Source organism: Meriones unguiculatus, chromosome 7 (genome assembly GCF_030254825.1).
Source record: "Meriones unguiculatus strain TT.TT164.6M chromosome 7, Bangor_MerUng_6.1, whole genome shotgun sequence".
Taxonomy (NCBI): Eukaryota; Metazoa; Chordata; class Mammalia; order Rodentia; family Muridae; genus Meriones; species Meriones unguiculatus.
This window is the reverse complement of record NC_083355.1, coordinates 84,086,618-84,099,525: the sequence shown is the minus strand read 5'-3', so window position 1 is coordinate 84,099,525 and position 12,908 is coordinate 84,086,618. Positions and strand designations below refer to the sequence as shown.

The window sequence follows — 12,908 nt, the reverse complement described above, 5'->3', positions numbered from 1 at the left end:
GACCGAGAAGGATAAAGCCTTCTATACAAGACCAATGGAAAGATGACCTCCCCCATGTCACCCTGCCAACACAGGTGTGGCTGGTACAAGAACTGAGACCCAGGCCTCGCCCGTTCTCTATCCCCGGTTACCTTCCAGAGCACTTTCCGAAAGAAAATGGGCCGAGGACTTAGAAAATGTCAATCAAGCATTTGCTAAGTTCATAAACTACACAGAGTTGCTTTTTGTTTTTTAATGAAAAAACAAGGGATATTGCTCAATAGTAGAGCGTTTGCTTAATTTTCTCAATAAAGAATAACGAAACAACATCACCCAAACCTTTCTCCTGTGTTGCTGTTGTCAGAGATCCCAGCCATGGCATGAGCTGGACTCAGAGAGGAGATGGGGACATAGTTCTAATCCCTGGACCTGAAGTAGCCAGGCACTCGACTCTTCAGAGGCAGAGCGTGCTGTTGAATGTGAACCAAACCGAACATGGCCTCCCTGCTGGGTGTGAACAAACGCTGTGAAGTAATTTGGTGTGAAAATGCCCCACCCTTACCACCAGCCGAGAAGTGCTTCCCTTCTGCGCAGGCTACAAGGAAAAGCAATCACAATGTATTACTATGCTCTCCAGCCTCCGGTCTCACTACCTAAGGCAGCCGTCCTAGAACTCGGGGTTCTTTTCCTTCTGGCTCCTGTAGTTGCTGGGCTCACAGGCACAAACCATCACGCCAGCTTTTTGTGGTGCTCGGGGCCAAGCCTGGAGCTCTCTAGACACATACTAAGACACTTGCTGTACCACGGACCTCTATCCTCAGCCTTGCATCACTGTCTGTCTGTCTGTCTCTGTATCTGTCTCTCTGTCTGTCTCTGTCTCTCTCTTTCTGTTTCTCTGTCTGCCCCCCTCCGCCCCAGAATTTCACCATGTAGCTTAGACTGGCCTGGAACTTACTGTGCAGTCCAGGCTGGCCCCAAACTCATGGCAATCTCTTCCTGCTTGGCCTCGCCAGTGCCTTCCAGGCGCTGGGATTATAGACATGCACGCTCTGGCTGCCTTTTTTCTCTCCCTCTTTTAAAGAGAGTAATGCCCGAAAAAGTCTGTAAGTCATAAAGACATTGTTTCAGATGCTTCCAGAATGGCATAGACGTTTTGAGGGCATAAACCAACTCTCCATCAATACAAAGAAATTGCAAAGGTGACTTATGTACTCTGTTCACTTGCTGGCTTGTTTTTACTGTCAAACTCTTAAGTCCTGGAGTGGGTCTGGTCTTGAAGGTGACTTTTAGATCGATGAGCGACATTTCTAGCTGCTCTTGCAGTTATCTGAGATGGAGCCTGCTACATAATTCATTGGATAAAAATTTGCTAAATGGTTAATTAACAGATGCATTTTAAGTTTTCCTACTCACCTCCACCCTTGCTCACTAGAACATGTGCTCTACCTCTGAGTGTCACTGAGATCCTTTCTGAAAGAAAGAAAGAAAGAAAGAAAGAAAGAAAGAAAGAAAGAAAGAAAGAAAGAAAGACAAAAAGACAAACCTGTTGTTAGGGACTAAACTCGGGCTCATCCATACTAGGCAAATGTGCTACCATTGGCTTATAGCAGCATCTGCTTTTTAAGTTTAAAAAGCACTCAGAAAGAAAGGAAGGAAGGTGGCCCTTGGGTTTGTTCTGCAATCACGGCAGTAGACGCAGGAAGACATGGATCCGAGGCCAGCCTGAGCTCCTTAGTGAGAGTATCTCGAAAGAAAGCGTAAGACAAGGAGAGCAGAGGCACTGATAAACATCCATCTGCTCCTTGCTCACCTTGCACCGTGAGAGACCGTTTCTCCTAAGGCCTCCTTGTATTTGGTAGGGTGTGTGGCTGGCACCGCCAGCCTTCTGCTCATATCTTCCTGGAAACCTTATCATTTCTACACGTTGGCAGCCTGACTTCTCATGGCCAGCACCTCCACCTTGTTGGAGGTTTCTCTGCGGCCACCGGCGCCAGTTCGACTGTAGCTGGTGGTCAAAGGGCTTGGGAATTGATGTGCATTGGGACAGAGCCTTACCTCAAAGCCATGGGAGTGTAAAGCCTCCCGCCCTCTGGACCTCATGTGCTTGGCACTCCTTATACAAGTTCCTTGAAAGTTTAAACTCCAGCCACTCTAGTGCATGGTGCAATCGGCAGCCTTTACTGGCTGCCTGCCTTCAGCCATGTACCACTTCCCGGCTTATCCACTGAAAGCTTCTCAAACATGCACCTTGTACCCGTCATGTGGTCTGCTTCTGGGATAAGATGAACAAAGATATGCTCGTTTGCTTCATCTTTTTTTTTTTTTAACCCTAATGGCCAATTGGGGTTTTTGTAGGTGTTTTGTTTTGCGGAACCAGCAAATCAACACACGTCTTCACGTACACCAAGGACATAGGGTTCTCCACCAAGCTACGTCTTCAGCACAGTGGCTTCTGACAGAAATAAGACTGCAGTGAGATATCTACACACGTGGCTTAAACACTGGCACGCATTTCTGAGTTACAAGTGCCAGGTCAAAGGGAATTCATAACTGATAGTCAAGGGCTTTATTAATAATCTCAGTGGCCAGGGAGATAGCTTAGTGGATAAAGCACCTATTACACAAGCGTGAGGGACGAGGTTCAAATTTCTAGAGCCTGTGTAAACACTGGGTAGTCACGGCAGCCCTCCTGGAACACCAACACACAGAAAGCAGAAGGTGGAGATGAAGAACCCCCAAAGCAAACTTCCTCACTGGACTAGCCGTATTGGCGAGCTCTCGGTTCAACCGAGAAATCCCACCTCAAAGAATAAGATGAAGAGTGACCCAGGGTGACTCCCAAAGCTAGCCCTGAGCCTCATGTGTACACGCATTTACATATATCTGAGCAACCCAACACTTGTGAGCACATGTACACAAACACACATCACACACAAGCGCATGCTTTTTAAAAATTCTCTAAATGACAGTGTAGGTTGTGTTTCAGTCCTCCTTTGTCGCTGTTAGATATTAGGGTTTTTAACAGAAATCTATGTACTCTAGAGAGCCGTACCTGATTTTAACATACGTTGCTTTAATAAACGAGGCTGGTAAATGTTGTACTTCTGGTGGCTATGGGAAGGAGAACACATGGAAAGCACACATCAAGGTCCAGATATAATTAGCTGACAGGATAATTATTAGTCAGCAGTGGGTGACTGCAGAGGTCAAAGGTAGATAGATGCCTGCATGTGTAGCTTTCTCTAGACTCCAAGCCTGGAGGCGAGGCCTGCTCTATGTGTAACGAAGTCAGGGCTGGGGAAGCTCAGCTTTTTTGGGTCTTAATTTCACTGTATTTGATGTTTTGTTGCCTTTCAGGCTTGGTGTATGCTGGGCAATGCTCTACCAATGTGCCCTTGCTAATTTTGGGGGTAGCTGCCAAGCTCCCCAGTGTTCCTGCCTCAACTTCCCCATTTTGGGAATTATGGGTATGTGCCGCCATGCTGGACCTTTCTGTATTCTTGAAACAAATTAAATAAGGTCAGGCGTCACCAAATAATAACTGCTGTTCAGCGTGAACTTCCCGGGGAAACGGCCTCCCTAGAGAACGGCCCTTGCTGATGACTTCTGTCGCCTGGCTCTGAAGCTGGGTGCAACCTGAAATCACACTGAAAATCCACTTCCCTAAATCCATCTGTTGAAGTGCTCAATGAAAATTTGTATCACTTTTGTGACTAACCATTTCATATACTTTGTCTATTTGTCTATTGAGTTATCTTTGCTTTTTGTATTTTGCTTATTGTTGTTATTATTACTTCTTGGTTTTTTGAGACAGAGTTTCTCTATATAGCCCTGGCCGTCCTGTGCCCCAACCTGTGGGGCTTCAATGGGTTCCTAAGGTGGAGAGATTGGAAGGAATAGGGGGGTAGGGACAAGAGACACAGGAATGAAAGCCAAGTCTGTTTGTCTGATCAAGGCTTCTGTTTATTAGAAATTTTTACCCAACTTATATAGGGAGAAGGCAGGAAAGGGGAAAGGTTAATCTACTGCTGCAGGAGATAGGAAGAGTGCTTTCATGGGTTAAATATTGTACCTGCAAGATACCATAAGGATGGTTTCTAAAGATATGTTACGGATGCTCTAACAAAAGGATGTCCTCACAATCTATCACCCATGATTTAGGGTCTTAGATAACTCTTTCACTACATAGCTTTAGGTCTCCACTAAATGACCTTTGCTTTGTACTTGGCTTTGGCTTCAGTTACTACCTTTGTCTCTACTATATAGCTTTGACTTTGGCTTCTGTAGATAGCCTTGGCTCACTAATTGACTTTGGCTTCCGTAGATACCTTTGTCTTCACTTGATAGCTTTGGCTTTGGCTTCCGTAGATAGCTTTGGCTCTCGGCAGTCCTGGACCTCACTATGTATACTAGGCTGGCCTTAAACTCACAGAGATCCACCTGCCTCTGCTCCTTCTGGGACTAAGGATGTGTACCAGGATAGACCTGATTGTATTTATTTATTGAAAAAGTATTTATATGTAGATGCTAAATCTTTACTTGTGACATATATTGTTTAGAGCTTTTAATTTTTATTCAGCCATATCCATAATTATTTTTATTTATACTTTGGGATTATGTGTCTTCCTTACAAAGGTTGCTAATTCCTATTCATAATTCATAAAAATACCATATTTTTATCCTAGTCTTTTGTTACTTTAAAAAATTTTGATTTTTTTCCTCCTTTCATTTGTTCTTTTTTTCTTTCTTTTGAGTTTAGATATGCCTTTACTTTGTTGCCCAGGCTGGGCTTGAACTTTGAGGCTCAGATAATCCTCCCTCCCTCAACTCTCAAGTAGTTGGGACTACAGGTATACCCATCACATCCGGCTCAACTTAGATTTTTAATTCATCCAAAATTTAGTTGCGAGCAGGGTGTGGTGGCACATGCCTTTGATCCCAGCACTCAGGGAGGCAGAAGCAGGCAGATCTCTGTGAGTTCAAGGCCAGCCTGGTTTACAAAGTGAGTGCAGGACAGCCAAGGCTACAAAGAGAAACCCTGTCTCAAAAAAAAAAAAACAAAAACAAAAAACGAAACAAAACAAAACAAAAAAAACGAAACAAAAACCCCAAATTTTAGTTGTGGATGATGTGAAAATAAATGACCTAGGAATTTTGTCCTTTTTCCTTCTACTGCAAGAGAAAGATATTTTTACACTTGCATTTTCTGAGTATGCAAACTATCTTAGAATTTCATCCAGTCTCATCCAGTTTCTCTTATCGAGAAACCAATTGTGTGTGTGTGTGTGTGTGTGTGTGTGTGTGTGTGCTGAAAAAAGGGAGACAACATACCTGCTGTGTAGCCATTAAGCAACTATCGCCCTTGGCCTGAGTTTCTTCATCTGTTAAATGAGGAAGCTGGGCCAAATACTTCAGTATCCATGCTGAATTAGTAATGTCAAGGTTTAAAGTGTCTCCATCCTTCTGGCCAAAAGGGAGTTCAGTTTCACACGGGAGAAAACAGAATCTTGTGTCTGTGTCTGTTGAAGGACACTGAATTCTTTACATTTGAAAGCGAGAGCAGGGGTGATGGGGAGGGGCATCTCTTGCTCTGAGACTGAGGGCCGGGGCTATATTTAGATAGATCTACACCTTCAGCAACGGGCTTCTTGCAATACTGAGCCAAGAACAGGGCTGATTTTGTGTAAAATAATGAGCTTCTTTCTGAGGCAAGGGCACCGGGCTGCAGCAGCAGTATCGCAAGTACAGAAACTCCCTTTTCTTCCATCTTTAATTTAAAAATTGTTAGCACATGCTAACTACACAGAGTAATGTGTTCCGATGTGAAACTTTGATACACGCATCCACGATGCTCTGGTCACATTGATCCACCCAGCACTTTCTCTTAATCTCCCTTTCTCCATCTGTTTCTTCTTCTCGAACGGTCTCTCTTAATAGTTTCACGTGCTTTTCATCTTTTCTTTTCGAGACAGAATCTTACGTACGTAGCCCACGTTGGCCTTAGATGTGCCATGTTGCCAAGGCTGGCTCCTGACCCTTCTGCTCCTGCCTCTTACATACTGGCATCACAGGTGTGGACCACCACACCCAACTTAATGTCATCTGTTGGTTATTCTTATAATTTGGTGTGTGTGTGTGTGTGTGTGTGTGTGTGTGTGTGTGTGTGTATGTGTGTTTCACATGTATGGGTGCCCTCAGAGGCTAGATAAAGGCATCGCATCCCCCAGAACTAGTGTTACATGTAGTTGTGAGCCATCTGACATGGGTGCTGAGAACCAAACTCAGGGCCTCTGGAAAAGAAGCAAGTGCTTTGACCTGCTGAGCCATCTCTCTAGCCTAGTCATTTACTTTTATTTTTTTTTCTGTTCTTTTTTTAAATTTTATTTTATTAATTACACTTTATTCACTTTTATCCCCCCATCAGCCCCTCCTTCCCTCCCTCCCAGTCCTACCTTCCCCCCCCCCTTCTTCACGAATGCACCTCCCCAAGTCCACTGATAGGGGAGGTCCCCCTCTCCTTCCTTCTGATCTTAGTCTATCAGATCACATCAGGAGTGGCTGCATTGTCATCTTCTGTGGCCTGGTAAGGCTGCTCCCCCCTCAGGGAACAGGTGATCAAAGAGCAGGCCAATCAGATTATGTCAGAGGCAGTCCCTGTTCCCATTACTATGTAACCCACTTGGACACTAAACTGCCATGGGCTACATCTGTGCAGGGGTTCTAGGTTATCTCCATGCATGCTACTTGGTTGGAGTATGAGTCTCTGGGAAGACCCCTGTGTTCAAATTTCTGGTTCTGTTGCTCTCCTTGTGGAGCTCCTGTCCTCTCCAGATCTTACTATTTCCCACTTCTTACATAAGATTCCATGCACTCTGCCCAACAGTTGGCCATAAGTCTCAGCGTCTGCTTTGATAGTCTGCAGGGCAGAGCCTACTTTTAATTTTTTTATGGAGCCCATTTTGAAGCAAAAACATGTAATAACTTGTCTTTCTAAATATGGGTTATTTAGATTTCTTAACATGATTTTCTCTCTCTCCATCTATATCCCTAAAAATGACATGATGTAAATATTCTTTATGGCGAAGTGATGCTATCTCATGAATATACATGTTTTCTTTATCTGTTCACTTATTGATGGACAGGAAATTATATTTCTTGTCTATTTTCCAATATAGTTTCTTTTCTATTATTCTCATAGTCACAGTTTCAGTGTGTAGCAAACTTGCTTTTCTGCTTTAGCCCTCTCGGTTACTGGGATTATAGTTGTGCACCACAACCCCTTCCAGGAAACTTCTTTCTTTCTTTCTTTCTTTCTTTCTTTCTTTCTTTCTTTCTTTCTTTCTTTCTTTCTCTTTTTTTTCTTTTTTTTTTTTTAGGGAGTTTTTGGGTTATTTTGGTTTGGTTTGGTTTTGGTATTTGGTTTTGTTTTCTTCAAGACTGGGTTTCTCTGTGTAGCCCTGGCTGTAGTCCTGGAAATCACTCTGTAGACCAGGCTGGCCTCACACTCAGAGATCCACTTGCCTCTGCCTCCCAAGTGCTGGAGTTAATGGCATGTGCCACCATGCCCCTGGCTAAAACTCCTTTTCTGGTGGCCTGGCATTCGAGAGCTTGCTGGGCCTGTTCTGGCAGTCCACCCTTGAGCAAGGGTGTCAGCGGTGAGGGAGCTCATACACATGGTGCAGTCTCTCAAGTCCTTTTAACCATAAACTCAGAGATGTTCGATGTTTAACCACTCAAAAGACGTACAAAGGTTCACAGATACCAGATAACCTATGATTCCTAACAAACTTACAGGCCAGACTTAATTTGTGTTATATTTATATCATTTATGCTAAAACATTTTAGCATAAGCGGGGTAAGGTGGCTCACACTGGTAGCCCAGCCCTCGAGGAGAAAGAGGATACAATGTTTAAGACCAATCAGGCATATGAACAACCCAAACAGCAAAAGTTCAGCCTTGTTAGTAAGGTATCTATGAAAATGAGGCTGTGCCCTGCTCTAAGTTTCTCCAAATTGCATAAGACCAGCTTTTCCTGGCCCTAGGAGACTCCGTTTGGAGTGCCAACCCAGAGCAGGATGACCAAATCTTGTCTGTATGGGGACACTATGAACTGTCCAGCACGAATCATGAGGTGCAGACTGACCGCTAACATCTCCAGCATAAAAATCCCATCCCTAAACTTATCAAAGTAGCTGGGAACACATGGGCACAGAGGTATGTTAGAGGCAGGGGTAGCAGAGATGGCTCAGTGACTAAGAGCACCTGTTGCCCTTCCACAGAACTCAGGTTCGATTCCTAGCACCCACGTGGTGGCTTACAGCTGTTAGTATCTCCTGTATTTCTTCTTCTGACTTCCGTGAGGCCAGACATGTGCACAGCACACAGATGTACATGCAGGCAAAACACTCAAGCACATAAAACAAAACTAAAATGAAAAAAAAAAATTAGACCGGTAAGAAAAACCGAGCCCAAGGAACCTGTCAGACACAGCAGGTCGGAGACCTGTTCAGAGCCCAGGCAAAGACCAGTTCGATTCCCAGCACACAAACTGAGCTCCCACAACTGCCTATAACTCCAGCTCCAGGGGGTCTGATACCCTCTTTTGGCCTTTGCAGACACCCATATACAACATTTCACACACACATCATACACACACGTACTCACAAATAAAAATAAATCTTAAAACAACAAAACAGGCAAGCGGTCAAGATGTTGTGATGTGTGAAGGGGCTTGCCCCACAAGCCTAGCGTTCTGAGTTCAGTTCCTAGAACCCACATAAAGTGGACAGAGAGAATTGTTCCGGGACCGCCATGTGCAGGCATGTCTTGCACACCCACCGGCATCCACACACGGTAATAATAAATAAAAATCAATCAATCAATCAATCAAACAGACAAAAACCCAACAGGAGAAAATACCAGCCAAAGGAAGGTTGTAAAACAGTCACCTTAACCCATCAGAAGCAAGGACGTGCTTCCTACTGCCTGGCGACGGCCCCGCCAGTCTGTCATGTGACCACACTGTGCGTGCATCAGGGACCAATGGGCAGAGAACTTCCGCCTGTCCCCCAGGGCTTCTGCTCAACACCGTCCTCCTCGCTGGACGTGGCCAACTGGAGCTGTTGATCATCCACCGATCTGTCCATCCACAGGGCCTCATCTCTACGGTCCTATCCCACTGACGGGAGCTCAACCCTACAGACGCTGCGGCTCAGCTCCACAAGCCCGCAGCGGCTCTTCAGCAGAGACGGTGAGTATCTAAGCACCCACGGTGAGTCCTCGCATCTATCTGCCGCTCTCTGCCTCTGTTTTCGGGTAAGATGCCTTTGAACTCCGCAGTCTTAAGAAAATGTTACAGACTTCCCGAAGAACAGTGTGAGATCTGAGAGTTAAATTATAATATACTAAATAAGATTAGACTAGAACCTATGGTTGCCAGATGGGAAATTGGGACAACAATTAGTAAATTCTAGCCAACAACACCACACGGTATAAATTTACTGTTATTCAGGAAACTCTGACATAGTGGAAAGACACAGACATATCTGCCAGTGTTCCTGACATAGTGTGGTCACAACAATAAACAGGTCATATTCTCTTTATAGTCTGTTTGCTAAATATTTGGGAAAGACTGTGTTCTTGGGAGAGGCACGGAAAAAGACTGTGAACAGAACTCTTGGTGACAAAGATCTGTGGTGAGACCACCATCACCCCACCATCCCACATTAACGCCAGAGTGCCTGGTTATGAGCATGATTGTCCTGGCTGAGTGGTTCTCCCCTGGGCAACCCCAGGCAGCATAACAGGCTAGGCTTTCGTGAAAAATCATCCCAAGTCTGTGTGGCTGGGACCCAGGTTTCCTATGTGAACGCAGGTCTTTCATCTGAAGTGGGCTGTGCAAGGAGAAGCGACCTGCCACAGGTCAACACCGTTCTCTGCGAATGCTTTCTCCCCTTGAGGAAGTAGCGAAGATCTGCACCAGACTTCCGCGCTGACACACCCATTTACTCTGCAGTTAGACCACCCTAGCCTTCCAGCGACTGAATCCCGAAATTTGCATTGTTAAGTAGGCGGGTACATTGAGTTTTGTTTTGCTTTGTTTCGTTTTTTTTGTTTGTTTGTTTGTTTTTTGTTTTTTTTTCTCCAGAACTAAAGAAGTGCTGCTCTAAAGCTTGCTCCTCAAAAAGCCCAAGATTCACCTCTGACCTTTTGTTGGTGTTGTTTAAATCTGGGTTAATATAGCTAATAGTGGTGTTTGTTTGTTTGTTTGTTTTGTTTTCTTCAGAAATATTTCTTCACCTCAAAACTCAGTCCTGGCCCAAGCTTCCTGTGTACCCCATCTAAGCAGTTTCAGAGGGTTGTGGCCTAGCCCAGCAATGAGTGATGGTGTGAAGACACACTTTATTCTAGCAGCAGGCAGTTGATAGGCACTGCACCTGGAGGGCTTTAGTGCGCTGGGGTTGGTGTTTCATAATCCCAGAGCAGGAACTGACACTCAAAGGGTTCAACTTGCCTGTGGAGCTGGCCAAGAACTGGACCAGAGGACAGAAAGACTTGAACTTCTCCACTTCTAGCTCCGTCTTTGTTAAGTCCTTAGTACCTGGATACCTTAGTCAGCAGGTGAGGAAACAGAACGGACCCAACGCATGCGCGTAGGTTCTCCCCAGCAGCTTCCTCCTGGGAAAAGCTGGGGAAGGTGTGAGGACCTATGAGGAAGGAATCAGTGCAGAGGCAGTTGTGTGAGGAGGAGGAGAAGGAGGAGGAGAAAGAATTGGACAGTGGTGGGTTCATTCTCAGACCTGGAGATCCCTGAATGCACTCAGTTCATTCAGCATGTTGGTGGATGGTGGGACTAGTGCCAGGGCAGGAAGCAAAGTGGACCCGAGCCCTCTCCTGGGCCAACAGCCCGTGGGCTCCTGGGACTCTGCTCATTCCTGCTAGGACTAGACTAAGAGTCATGATCAGGTTGTCCTGTTACCTAAACGCAGCAGGAAAAAAGGTTTTGGAGTATTACTTATTGCAGAAAGATGGCCTCCCTCTCCTAGACCCACGGGCTCCTTCCTCTCCTCAACCTGATTTGACCCCTGATTCATCCTCCACTCACACAAGGTCTTGAGTTTTCTAATAAACAGTCTCCTCCTTTGAACCAGCGTGGCCGTGGTTTTGTTGTTGTTTTTCAGAGCTCTGTTTACTACCCCGTGAAAGCACTAAGGCATCAGCTGCCTGACCTGGGGTCTAAGTAGAGAAGCCAAATTTAACCTGTATTCAAACAAAGGATTCCATCTTTAGAAGCTCATTTGTTTCTCCCTCTGCAGCTGGTCGGGTTGGAGAAGGGAGTGGGAACATTCTTGGTTGTGATTTCTTTCTTTCTTTTTTTTTTTTTCTTGCACCTTTCCTTTACATCCAGGAAATGATCTGCCTAGTTCTTGTGCACATCCAGAGCTGCCCCAGCAGCCAGCTAACTCCTTCTGTTTCCGGCCTTTTATTCCATTAAGACGCCTGAAGAGATGCTTTATATATTGGTAAGGGACTTGAGGATTAACTGTTGGAGGCTGTTTGCAACCACAAGCCCCTGTACGCGTGCCTTGTATTTCCTTAGATTCAGCACCCTCCTCTCTAGCAGGCCAGTTGGAGGAAAGACCTCCAGCTCTAAAGAGAGCTGAAATTCTACAGTCACCATCACCCAGTCCCCCAGCAACAAACATTCCCTCTGATTTTGTCAGAAGTTCAAGGTCATCCTTGACCATGTAGCAACTTTGAGGCTCATCTAGGACCCAAGAGCTCCTATCTCAGAACAAACAATCAAACAACAGCGAAAAGCAGGCAAGCAAACAAACTAGCTTAGCTTCTCAAAGTGTCAGGCTAGAAAGGAACTTTTCAAAATGCAGGCCTCTGCAACGGCCCTGACAGCTTGTAAAGGAATGTTCATAAGAGAAAAGGCAGAGTCCTGCCCTCGGAGGAGCTAAACACTTCAAAGACATCTTCAACCCCTCAAGGATACACAGGTTCTCAGGAAATCTGCATCCTTGTGGATGGTTCTGACTCTAAGACTTTACAGGGCTGAGAACAGTCCCACCTGCTCCGCAGTGACCTGAGAGTACTCCCCCACATCACCTATTCTGTGGCTGCCCAGGAAATAACAGCGCAGAAAACCACCACCATTTCAGTGAATGAATCCCGTGTCTGGCCTCTCCCATCTCAGGACTTCCTGTCCTCTTCAGCCAGGACACTCTGTGGGGATGACAGGTCAGGTCTGTCCACAAAAAGTTAACCATGGGGCTGTCACACAGGTGATTGCTTAACCACAGCTCAGGCTCCTATTTACTGGCATGTATTTCTTTGCTTTGACAATCGCGTCTGAGTGTTTTGACGCCTGGCTGGCCCTGTTGGAGTTGACCAGATTTTGAAAAGCGTCTTCAGTGTTTGGCACAGCACCATGGGCTGGAGAGGCAGCGGTGTGATGGACTGGGGCAAGCTGGGCTCCATGGCACATATGTTTTGCATGGCTTTTTGCTTTTCCCATTGTGGCTGCAAGAATAAGGGAGACACTGGGGACCCAGGCCTTGCAGGATAGGTGTGTGTGATAGGTGGAAGGTAAGTTTCTCGCCTTATAGAATGAATCAGGTATTTCTCCCCAAGGGCTCAGGGTCCGCCTGTGACATTCCTTCAGATTCAACAGCTACCTGAGGTAAGCCCAGCCTGGAGGGTGGATGTGAACAAAGCCACTCTGGTGAGGACCAGACGCAATGAGTTCTACAAAGAGAATGCTGCACTGAGAACTCGGCCCCCATCACTGTTTGGGTGAAGACCCAAGGAGCAGAGAAGTCAAAAGCTTTGTGTTGATTTTGAAAAGAAAATGCTTCAGCTTGCTGTGCTCGGGTTGGACAGTGATTACACAGGAGGCAGGAGGCAAAGCTGAGCAACCACA

The 12,908-nt window shown here is 45.7% G+C and overlaps 1 long non-coding RNA gene across 1 annotated transcript; it reads right to left on the bottom strand.

Annotated features, from left to right (window-relative positions):
* Positions 1-323: 323 nt before the first annotated feature.
* On the bottom strand, positions 324-1,979 carry LOC132655439 (uncharacterized). Its single transcript, XR_009593249.1, has 3 exons — positions 1,790-1,979; positions 1,393-1,449; positions 324-483 (listed from the first exon to the last, which is right to left on the bottom strand). It is a non-coding gene; the product is annotated as an uncharacterized LOC132655439 (long non-coding RNA).
* Between the last annotated feature and the right edge of the window lie 10,929 nt (positions 1,980-12,908).